We start from the raw sequence: 13,169 nt of genomic DNA, 5'->3' as shown, positions 1-13,169 counted from the left end.
TTTTTAGCTTTTAATTATGAATATTATATTATCTCTAAATTTTGGCAAAACAAAGTTGATTTTTCCTTTTTTTTCCTTCTATTTCCCTTAAGGTTATTTAAGATCGTTGAAATAAAAGAATACTTTATTCAAAATCGTTGAAAGAGTAAAGACAAGGTTCTTTTAAAATTGTCTTTCTTTTGTGTGGGTTTTTCATGTGAGTTATATTTGTAAATTGTGTGGTTTTCCATATGAATTTATTTGGTAAAACAATTGGTGGATTTGAAAGTGTTTATTATAATTTAGTTGTTAAATCTATTCATATTATTATTGAAAAAATAATATTAGTTTTTCATTTTTATTAGATATAGTTTGTGTGTTTAAAAAAAAACATGTTTTTAGATGAATTATATTTTATATATAAATTTTATTAGTTATTTATATTATAATTTTGTTTTATTAATATTTAAATTATATATATATAATAAATTTTGTGGGATGATTTACATTGTTACGTAAAGTATTGATGTCATTTTTCAAAGTAATTAACGATGGGTCATTTGTTGAGGGACGGATCGAGGGACAGTTGGGTCATTTGTTGAGGGGCAGATCGAGGGACAGTTGGCAGCAGCATTTGGTTTAGTGGTTTTTTGCGAGATGGATAGCAATACCCCTCGTTCACACATTGATGTTGCATTCTATCTCCCACCACACAAGTTGTCAATCAATCGAAAGCATTCACTTGAAAATGACAATGGAGGTTGTCACTCAATTCGGTGAAGTTTCCAACTTATGATATGAAATGTTCATAACTTATTTAGGATTTTTACCTCTTTCGGGCAAAAAGATATCGTTCAGTCTAGCATTTTCAAGGTGTTAGGAAAAAAACCCTTATACGCGGCACTTTGGTTTCTGAACAATCAAAAGGATCAGGCCTTCCTAGCCGGGCCCTTTATCTTTGAAGTTTTTGTGAGTCAGTTTTTGGTTGTCCTCTTCCTCTCCTTTCTGTGGTTGGCATCTCAAGGGAGTATGGTTTTTCAAGTCGCAACCACTCATTGATCTCTCCATTTGACTTCACTCAAGTATATTGCTTCTGTTGGTTTTTTATTTTGTCTTTCAATTTCTATTCTGGTTTCTCGCACTTGGGGCCTTATGTTGGTTGGGTTGCTAGTCTCTCTTATTCAATTGCCTCTCTCTTTGTTTGCTTCTCTACCACCCACGACTCTCTCGGTAGCTCCCTCTCCCCATTGCTCTTAGTGCCTCATGTCTCCCGCCCTCAAATTCCACTTACCTTCTTATCTAGATTCATTTGTTTCTCTCACCAATCATCAGCAATGCCCAAAGAGAGGGCATACTTGAGAAGGGGTGGCAAGGATCGTGGCCCCAACAAGTAATTCCAAGCTCTGTCCTGAGTCAAAGCCTCGGCATCCTACTATAAGGAACACACATGTCACGCCCCCAGACTGGCGATAGTCTTTCAACCGCTCTTGGCGAGGTGCGGCACCACCGAACACTTTCTTTTCACTAATACTTATGTTCATGGACTACGCCTAACCACTTGACCTACTTAGTTTGTGTTTCTCAACCAAGTAATTATTATGTTTCCTTTATACCAATGAACACCCATACACATTCATTATCATCAAGATTATACAAGAGAACACAATTGCACAGTATAAAGGGAGAGGCAACTCCCTGAACAATGAGTCTGCCCGAATAATATACTATACAATCTTTCAATGTTACAAAGCTTTACTAGTATACTGGGAAACACCAAGTTTCATACTTAGCCAAATTTCGTGTGATAACCAAGATTCCTTGCCCAAGCTGGGCGGGTGCGCCCTCACACGAGCTGCCAACCGCACTTCTCAACCGAACCTTGTTTCACGGGCGGGCGACCTCACCCAAGTCACCCTTCGTTTACCTCTACATGGTGGGCAGGCGACCTCACCCGAGTCCCCTTTTCCACCTCCGCATTTAGCCTTGCATGATGGGCAGGTGCTCACCCGAGCCACCCAAGATACCCGTGTCAAGTCCGGCACCTTCACCCACACCCTCAACCGATAACCGAAACCTGTGCGATGTCACTGTGTGCCTTTGCCCAAGAGCGGGCGCATTACGACCTATGCCTTTTCCTACGACCTGCTCCACCCTTCGCACTTTTTCCTTGTTATCATGTGCTTCTCCCTCGCATTACTCCTTGAATGGTCGAGTTCGAATGATGCCTTTCGCTCCAAACTCCATTGTATATATATAAGGTGCGTTGGGCAAGTCGCGCTGCCCAAGCCGACTTGCCAACGCCCTACACATTATCGCAATTCGTCCTCCAAACATGGTCGACCTCCGTTCAATTGTTTTACATGTGTAGGTCGGCCCGTGGGTGCGTGCCAATGCTCCCCCATGCCATATAAACTCTCGCTCACCTTCCCTTCGTGCGCATTATCACATATGTCCATCGCACCTTCGTTATGAGCTCACACTTTGTCGTTCAAGTCGCTCGCACCTTCGTTATGAGCTCACACTTTGTCGTTCAAGTCGCTCGCACCTTCGTTATGAGCTCACACTTTGTCGTTCAAGTCGCTCGTTTGCCAACAAGCTTCGCACATCGTGCCGGTGGGCGTGCCAAGGACCGCAGGTCCTTACATCCTCCTCCACCTGAAATCGTTGTCGTCCTCGACAACATCCCATCCTGGTAGCCATCCACCAAGATCAACATCAACAACTGTCTCATCCTTGGTCCATGATATCAACTCCTCCACATGCTGCAAACATCCCTGCAACATATGTAAAACTTCCATCTCCATCATGTGTCGTCCCATCCTGTGAACTGTCCTCCTTGCCTGCCTGATGCCAACATCTCTCCGTGCACTTCTGGACCCCATGTTTGAACTAGTTGGGTAGCTAATCCAACTGTCACGCTCAAGCCATGAGAGTGAACATCCTTATGCCTTCACCAGTCTATCTTGGATTCTGTCACATCCCAGACTCACCAAGAATCTCATCCATGCTTAGGTCCATGGAAACTCCATCCCATCTGCAACATGTCATGTTGCTTGATGTCGAACCATCCCTGCACCATATGTCATACCTGCTCAACCTATTTTAAGGACTCACTGTCATGAGTAGCTAACAATGAGCCCCATCTTCTATGTCATCTAAGAAGATGTAGAGGGAGTAGAGCCTGAAGGCTCACCCTCACTAATAATCTCAATCCATATGTCAAGATTCTCTATCTCCATCCTCTGTAGATAAGTGACCCAATCCTCCTCTCAGACATTCGGCCTCACATAAGCCTCCTCATCATCATCATCATCCTCAACCGCTTCTAGCCTTCTTGACAAATCCAAGATACTATCAGACAGTGTCCTGATGACCAATGACTGCTCGGTAAGCTTTGCCTCAACAGTAGACAACCGCTTACTCATGTCTTCCATTCGCTTCTCATCCTCCATTTGCATCACTGCCAACTTACAATCAGGCTTTGTCACACCAATGGTTGGAACACCAATGGGTACATCTTCCCTTCCATCGTAAATGTACAGCTTCTTCAAATGTGGAACAATCATAGCATCAAATTGTTTCAAGAATTCCATCCCCAGCACAACCTCATAGTCATCAATCCGCACTATAGTGAAGTCGACTTTCCCAGTCCACTCACCTAGTGTTGTGTCCACTCTTTCAGCTACACCAAGTACCGAATCAGGAGGAGAATTCACCGTCTTCATTTGTGCCTTCACTGGTACAAATTTCAGCCCAATTCTTCTCGCAACATCTTCACTCATGAAGTTATGAGTAGCTCCACTATATACCATAGTGAGTACCTCCATACCTCCAATCTTCATCCGAACATACTCCAAGTTGTTCCTTTCAGGATCTCTTCGAGAGACCACTTCTGTAGCAGCAGCAGCACCAAGAATCTGCATCATCCCCACAAAAGGTTCTTCTTTCTTCGCATTAGATTGTGCAATAGCAACCACTTTCAGTCTAGAAGGGCAATTCTTCACCGTATGTGGTTCAGCACAAATCCAACACTTCAATGGCTTCTTTGTCTTCTCATCTGACTTCGAAGCTTCATCTTTCTTCTTCTCTTTCGGTTTATCGGACTTCTTCTTCCTCTCATCAGAAGTCTCATCATAATGCTCCACCAACCTGTCCACAGCAGCAAAAGCTTCTTCAAGTGTTTTAATCTTCTGCTTCTTCACTTCATTGCGTACCCAAGGTTTCAATCCAATAATGAAGTTGAACACCTTGTCCCTCTCTGCCATGTCAGGAAGTTCCATAACCGCACTTGCAAACTCCCGCTGATATGTCTGTAGGCTCCCTGTCTGCTTTATGAACTTAATTTTCATCCTTGCTTCCCACGTTTCATCCTGAGGACTGAAATGAGCTTGCAAAGCTTTCTTCATATCATCCCAAGAAGTAGTGTCGTCAGCACTGCCATTGGCAATCTGATCCATCCGTCTTCTCCACCACATCTTAGCATCTTTCGTCAAAAATTGAGCAGCCACTTTCACCTTTGTCTCATCATCGGATAGACCCAAGCGTTCCAAGTATTGCTCCATATCCCAGAGAAAGTTACCAAGAGTCTTCGCACTTCTTGTACCATCATAAGATTCTGGTTCCTTGACTTTCACATGAGACACTCCTCCACCTGAGTTATGTCTCACGGCCTTCTTCAACACCGTGATCTCATCGTTTGCACCATCAAGAGATTTCTGCAAGTTCACGATCTCTGCCAGACCCTTGTCCCTTGCTTCTCCAATCTCCTTGACTTCATTCTCAAGTTGTGTACACTTAAGATCAGTGTACTCATGCCGAGTCTAGAGTTCATCAAACTCTTCCCTCAACTGCACATGATCCTCTAGCTCTTTCACGACTAGATCCATCTTTGTAGTCCAGTAAGATTCCAATGCCTCCACTCTCTCTAGTATCTTGTTTATCCAAGCCTCGGTCGCAATGTGGCTAGATTCACTCGATCCAACACGAGATTCACCTGCCATTTCTGCTTCCTTCTTCCTTCTTTGTGATCGAGTATCGACCATCCAACAGCTTCACCAAGTTGCCTGCAACCTGAACCAGCCCTTGTTCCACTTGTATGTGAAACAGCTTCCTTCACCTACAAGTACCTGCTTCACTGTCACCAGCTTCCAAGCTTCTTCAACCCTGAATACCACTTGTCAAGCTCTTCACCTGTCACTTCGTTCACCAGCTCCAACCGTGAGCTCTGATACCACCTGTCACGCCCCCAGGCCGGCGGTAGTCTTTCAACCACTCTTGGCGAGGTGCGGCACCACCGAACACTTTCTTTTCACCAATACTTATGTTCATGGACTACGCCTAACCACTTGTCCTACTTAGTTTGTGTTTCTCAACCAAGTAATTATTATGTTTCCTTTATACCAATGAACACCCATACACATTCATTATCATCAGCAATTATACAAGAGAACACAATTGCACAATATAAAGGGAGGGGCAACTCCCTGAATAATGAGTCTGCCCGAATAATATATTATACAATCTTTCAATGTTACAAAGCTTTACAAGTATACTTGGGAAACACCAAGTTTCATACTTAGCCAAATTTACAACTTTCCACACCTCCATGTGATAACCAAAACTCCTTGCCCAAGCTGGGCAGGCGCGCCCTCACACGAGCTGCCAACCGCACTTCTCAACCGAACCTTGTTTCATCGGGCGGGCGACCTCACCCAAGTGACCCTTCGTTTACTTCTGCACGGTGGGCGGGCGACCTCACCTGAGTCCCCTTTTCCACCTCCGCGTTTACCCTTGCACAACGGGCGGGCGCTCACCTGAGCCACCCAAGATACCCGTGTCAAGTCCGATGCCTTCACCCGCGCCCTCAACCGATAACCGAAACCTGTGCGATGTCACCATGTGCCTTTGCCCAAGAGCAGGCGCATTATGACCTTCACCTTTTCCTACGACCTGCTCCACCCTTCGCACTTTTTCCTTGTTATCATGTGCTTCTCCCTCGCATTACTCCTTGAATGGTCGAGTTCGAATGAGTTGCCTTTCGCTCCAAACTCCATTGTATATGTATAAGGTGCGTTGGGCAAATCGCGTTGCCCAAGCTGACTTGCCAACGCCCCACACATTTTCGCAATTCGTCCTCCAAATATGGTCAGCCTCCATTCAATTGTTTTACATGTGTAGGTCAGCCCATGGGTGTGTGCCAATGCTCCCACATGCCATATAAACTCTCACTCACCTTCCCTTCATGTGCATTATCACATATGTCCATCGCACCTTCGTTATGAGCTCGCACTTTGTCGTTCAAGTCGCTCGTTTGCCAACAAGCTTTGCACATCGTGCCGGTGGGCGTGCCAAGGATCGCAGGTCCTTACAACACCCCTTTGCTGGCACACCAGGATATATTTGATATTGAGAAAAAGTTGGTCGATGAGAGGAATGAAATGTCAAATTCTGAGATATTGGTAGAAGTCGAGAATTGGGTATTAGACTTGGGCACCCCAAGAGCCCATTGAAATCAGTATTTGCACATTGTTGATATATACAGGCACGTCAATAATTTGATGGGAAAAGTCTTGTTTGATCATAATGAGAGCAAATACGAGCTCCTCCTTCAAATTGAGGATCTCCACTTGTTATATCAAATCATAGGCAAGAGGATGCAATGAATGGAGGTAGCATTGCCTCCTGACATAGCACAACCACCCCTTGGCAATCTCGTGCATCCTGCTCCAATTTTTTAATGGCATGGCATTCATGTGGAGAAATGCCACTAATAGTAAGCTCAGTGGTGTCTATGGCTTTCAATTTTCTAGTTCTATGTTTTGATTTATTTTTTGTTTTCATGGCTTTCACAACCACATTTTGTAATTATGATAACAATGAGTATGGTCACGCCCAGCTCAAATTATGGTTTTTTAATGACTTTAAGTATAAAGTATGACCAGTTTCCATATTCTGGTTTCTGTTTTGGCAAACTAGATCTGGTTTTGATGACTCTCTATAGCATGCATCGTATATATTTTCCAACATATTCACACACACACACACACACACACACATATATATATATAGTTTAAGAGGGTTAAAATAAGCTTTAACCTAAATTTTTTAATAATATATTAGATTAAATAAGATAAACTTGTTAATAATTTTCATAAAATAATTTAAAATAGGTTAATGTAATTGTTCAATACAAAGTGGGAGTGTTACACTCACTCCTATAAAAAGCAAAAGCAAAAACAAAGCTAATTTATAAGAAGTAAGCTTTATTGGCACAAAACCAAGATGATACAATGTTATGGAAAATAATAGGAAGGAATGAGCCTCATATCCCAAAGTGCTTATTTCCTAAATAATGAGAAGGGGGGTGATCTTCTTTGAAGTATCCATTATCAAATGCGTGACTCTTCTACCAACTAAGGCCAAAGAGAAGAAGCAACTAAGGCCAAAGAGAAGAAGCTCTCGATGGAAAACTAGCTAGAAGAGTAGAAGTTGACATAAGGAATGACTCTCTCTCTCTCTCTCTCTCTCTCTCTCTCTCTTTGTAGGAGCAATCTATTACTAGGATCGAGAGGGGGCATGATGTCTACTACACTAGCATACATTATCCCAAGATTTAGGACAACGACTTCGCAAGGATTGCATCGTAGTTTAGGGGTGGACCACACCTTGGAATCTAATAGATCTATGATTTAATATGGTAGTACTCTCTGCCTATCTCTTGGTGCCCATTGTTCACAAGGAGCACTAGAAAGAAAGATGCAATCCTCTAGTTAATGCCTGAAAGGTGGCATGGACAAAAAATGTGAGATCTAAACCTAAACAACCTTTGTCATATATTGAGGCAAATATTTCTAGTATTGATACGAAAAGATGTTGGAGAGGGAGTTATGAGACTCCCCAAACAAGTACAAGTGTCAATGTATTTCAAAATATTAGGGCATTTGAATACCAGGTGATATTTTGTCTCAATCTCTTGTGTGTGGTACAATTCATGAAACTTATCCTCCTCTGGAATCTAATGTTAAATTTCCATGCAAAGCTAATCAGAAACCACGTAAAATTGGCCTAAGGGTATTCTCAACCCATGCATCCAATGTTGCAATGTTTGAGGTGGATGAACAATGAGGTGATTTTAAAGTTCCATGAAGTGCTTTGCATAAAAGGCCATATTGGGCTTCAACTCCCTAAAAGGAATTATCTGATTGACATGGATATATTGCCTATATATATATATATATCATCCCTAATAATCTCATTCATCTCCTACTTATTAGGTAAGAGGTGTAGTTCCCTACTCTGGTTGGTTGACCCTGATATGACATTGGCCTTGCAGATACATTGTTCTTTGAGGACCTCAGGTCGAGGATCCAAATATTTGACTCTTACTATGAGTGGATGTGATAATAATTGTTTTTCCAGTTTGATGTTATGATGATAATAATTGTGATGGATGTGTTTTATGACTATGTCTAATCATGTGATGGATTAATTATGTGTTTGTTTACATTAATTCTTGCTCACAGTTATGAAGATGTTGATGATTATGTCATGATGATGAATTAGCATGCAAAATTATATTGGTGACTATTTTATGAAACAAATATTATTGATGATTATTAAGTGTGGCAGGGGACTACCTAGATGCATTTGCATGTGATGAGTCGGCAACCTCTGGTTTGGTTTGAATTACTTACTATTGTCACAAAAAAAGAGTTCAATTTAAAATTCTGTCGTGAATTCTAATGACATGTTAGTGGTCGCATGCATAGGTTAGTTGCTTTGACAAATGACTCACACATGGGTGATGGGGTTGTATAGATATATGGAACTTCATGGGGTGGGACAACATCCTTGATTTCACCCGCTAGCACTCTCGTTGTGACTTAGGCTGGAAGGTGTTGGGATACCTTCACCTTTAAGATCATGATATCATGGGGGCGAACCCCATAATGGGTCGTTCGTGAAGATTTTACTAGGGGGCGCATCAAGGTGGATTCCTTGATCCCCAACACCATTAGTCCCACTCTAAAGGGCGACATAGTAGAGGATAGTGGTCTCCATCGTCACTCATATTTTTTCCCCTTGTAGTCATTGTATGCATGAAGGGCTTGCGGTTTGGCACCCTTGGAACTTCAAGGGAATTTCTTGAAGGACATGACTGACTTGGCATAAAGAAGAAATCGATTGGTGTGGTACCCTTGGAACTTCGAGGGGAAGTTCTTGGAGGGCATGACCGATTGGCACCCTTAGCATCAAGAAGAAATATTTGAAATAAGTAATATATGATAATCATATTAATTCATAATAGTAAGTGAGGTTGTAGAACCAAGGTAACTAAATCAAGAGTAAACCTTGGGGTAAAGGGAGAATAGGAAGAAATATAAAATATGGATTGATTAAGTAACTCTACCCTTTCCACGTTTGGAAAGTCTTAGGTAGGTAATATGCTTATAAAGTAACTCCAACGTATGTAAATTTTTTAATAAGCAAAAAGGGGAAAGGGACATAGAGTTAATTAAAAACATTAATCCTATTATAGTTTAACCTCATTAAGAAAAGAGGGTGGTGAATGAAAATAAAGAATAATAATTTAAATTAGAGAAATTTAGTTTCATGAGAGAACCTCCATGTGGCAAGAGCCAACACAAGGATCTCCATCTAAGAGTCAATTTAAGATAAACTAGGGTGTAGTTGGGGAGCTAAATCTGAGGCCTACTAGTTGAATTCAATAATGAACACAAAATAAGGATTATGAAGGGGAATTAAGAGATAACTAGGAGAAGAAATAGGGAGTCATATTGGGGTGAGGGAAAATATTATTTTCCAATAAGAATTTAAATAAATAATTTAGGAGAGCCTTGGTGAGAGGCTAACACATGGATAGGTGAATGTTGGACACCTAATCCTCAATGGGTTAGTGTGGAAGCTGAATGGACAAAAGGAGTCCAAGAGACCTTAGGATGTGGATCCCAACGGTCAAACAATGTACTATAAATGTATATCAGTTGTTAATAAAAATGGATTGTCATGTTTTATCTTTCATATCTCTCTTGCTGTCCATGTGTGTTTAACATGGTATCTGAGCAGGCGTATTCCTGCCCTGCATAATTAATTTGAGCCATTGTTTTGTGGCCTTTGTAAATCTGAGCGCTTCTCCTTATCGGTTTTGTGCCTTTCTAAACTGCTTCACTGAAACTTCGGTTCTTTTCTGCATTGGATGCTCCTATACCTGAAAATCTGGTTGTTCTCTCTCCTGAGCTACCCAACGGCACAACTGTGCAGCAGCTGTCATCTTCCATAACCGCTCCTGCATGAAATCATTTGATGTCCAATCCGTTTCCTCAAGCTACGCCTACTTTAACGCTCTGAAATCTGCACCTACTCCCTGGCTCCAGTGGATCCTAGAAACGCTCTCTGCCATTGTAGAAGTGTAGCTGTGCCATTCTGGACGCTCTCTAACACACTGCTTTGTTGCTGGCATCAGTAGTGGTATTCATTCCATTCTTAGTCATATTCCACCTCCTCAGTTCCGTTCCACCTGCTCAATTCCATTACAGTTGAACAGATAAATTAACTGCAGTCTAAACGGGTCCAACCAACCCACAGTACAAGCATTTGCTGCTCATAAGAGGGATGTTGCATCTTTAGAGGGAGATACACACACGATATATGAAAATATCTGTCACAGTTACAGCAATGATATCACAGAAGTCCAGCTACTTTCTCGCCATAAAGCTTGCAGTCATACAGCAACGGGTTTCACCGGAAATCATATCGATGTAATTGAAGTGGGTGTGGATGACACCGGGAGCTCCATTAATTACGCCGGGTGCTGTTGTGCAGGACTCGTGGAGGTTGAAGTTACATCGAGGTCGACCGCAGCTGTATCTGAATCCACAGCCAGATTCCTTGCAACCGTCGCATTGGTAAAACATGAGAGTACATATCTGACTTGGTCTTCAATTTTTATGGCTCTGCATCACTCATATAATTGTTCCAATTGACTTTGATGTGCCACCGATTGATGTGTCGGAGTTGCGATAAGAATATGAAAGAACTCTGCAGCATTTTCATCAGAGATGGGCGTAGTAATGAGGTGCTGGTTTATAACTTAAGCCAATTTACATCGACCCTGTGTTGTTAACCAACAAGTTGGAAGCTGGAAGATATAAGAGCGCGGGGCCTTTTCCCGAGTGGCGACACTTGCATTGCCGTATGAGGAGGCAGTGGATGGAAAACTCCATTGGTTGTCTGCCATTGAAAAGCAATAGCTCACCGACCAGGTAGTTGTGTCAGGTAGTCAAAAAGTTGGTGAGAGTTAGATGTGAACTCCACCAGGTTACTCAAAGCTTGAATTCTTCTTAATGTGATTGGTTCCAGAGGCCATTGAAGGGCTGCTTAAAGTGCCAATGGTGCCAATTCCTCTTGAATTAGGGCCTGGATTCGTCGATACAACTAGGGAGACCAGTTCTCTAAAAGTACATCTCCATAGTTAAGACAAATCTCGCGAAGCAAAGGATTGTGACAAGATTCCAAATCATAGCACCTAATTGCAGCTGAAAGATCCACAATATGTCCCTGTTCTTCAAGGCGTTGGTGGAGAACTTGAATGAAATATTTAATGAGGAATGGTGTTTAAGACTATGGAGAGGCACTCGAATTTGATATCTTTGTGTTTCGTTATTTTCTAATTCATGTGTTTGATTATATGTTGATTAGTGTTGGTTATGAACTCTCATACAGTGAGACTATTCCAGCCCATTGCTTTGCTTGAAGATACAATATGAAATTGTATGGTACTTTAACTTGTCCGAGGAGGAAAATGTCCCTAGCGGTGACAATAATCGTAGTTGTTTGAACCTGTACTCCAAAAGACGTTGGTCATTGCGTTTCTGACTTAGTTGGTAATGCAAAGAACATGTTTCCTCCTCCAGCTTTGTAATGGTAATTTCCATCAGCTCATTCCTCTGAATTCGATAGAGCTTAACACAGAAGAGCCAGTGATTTGGCAGCCCTCGGATTAAGAGAGATTGGAGCCTCCACGCAGGATCGTCGAGAGCTTGAATTTGCAAGTTGGAATTTCTGATGGGCATCCAGGCAGAGCGTTTATACTCTTCATACGCTTCAACAACGATATGGCTAACGATAGAACCGCAAAGAAAAAAAAAACCTGAAAGCGGGTAGCTTTATTTGGCATTCATAGTAGAGCTGCAAATTAATGTGATTGTCTGCTCGTTTCTTCCCATATTCATCTGTGCATTTTGCCAGAGATCGTTGGGATTACACAAATCTAGGTGTGAATTCCTCTGCTAATCTCAGAAAGGTCGGGTTGCTGGACGTGCATCTTCAACTGTGGCTGTAGTAGGCATTGTAAAGCAGAGGTGAGGAGGCCATGTTTATCAGTCTCTCCCAAAGTGTATGCGCTGCGTATGAAGAGGTTGCTTATGGTATGACAGCGTATGGTGTGAAAACGGTTTTAAATGGATCCCTTCCCGATGAAGAAATGGAAGCGTGAGAGGTTTTGAATCCAGATTTCAAAGCATTGTTCCTTTTTTAGGTTTTATATATTAAGAAATTTGCCTGTTAAAATCCCGTGGTTGCTCCTCATTCTAGCATATGCGTTGGTCATTTTTCTTGTCGATTCATGCTCCTTATATGCCATTGATTACTTTATGTTATTTCAAATGTGTTGGAATATGAAGTTTATATAACCAAACACAACTGAAATCGAGAGCCATCACTATTTTTGAAGACAATTGCAATTTGTTGTAAAATCCAATTGTATTGACATATTGCGAGTGAGTGTTGATTTTTCTGTACAAGCTCATAGTTGTGATCAGTGTAATTTTGACAATGATTAAAATAGACAAAATTGGTGAAGTATTGGAGTTTTTAAAAACTCTGATACATTACTCTAATCATGGTACAGTAAGAATAAGCAAAGCTTCTCTTGTTGACATTAGAACCTGTTTGCATAATGTACAAGAGAATATTGAGTTTTTGCAGCTTGAGACAAAGCTACAACATGAAGGATTACAGCAGTGGAATCATCATTTTGAACCTGTTTCTGTTAAGAAGATTGAAACAGACTCCCATAAGCAGCAAGACAAAAATGTTACAGCTGATTCAGATTCAGTGCCCAATAAAGCAGCAGTTGTACATGCAGATGCAGAAACTCAGTCTGCACTTCC

Source organism: Pinus tabuliformis, chromosome 3_1 (assembly GCF_031772625.1).
Source record: "Pinus tabuliformis cultivar Carrire ecotype Pingquan chromosome 3_1, CPIR1, whole genome shotgun sequence".
In the NCBI taxonomy this organism is placed as follows: domain Eukaryota; kingdom Viridiplantae; phylum Streptophyta; class Pinopsida; order Pinales; family Pinaceae; genus Pinus; species Pinus tabuliformis.
The sequence above is the reverse complement of the archived record's forward strand: the minus strand, read 5'-3'. Positions refer to the sequence as shown.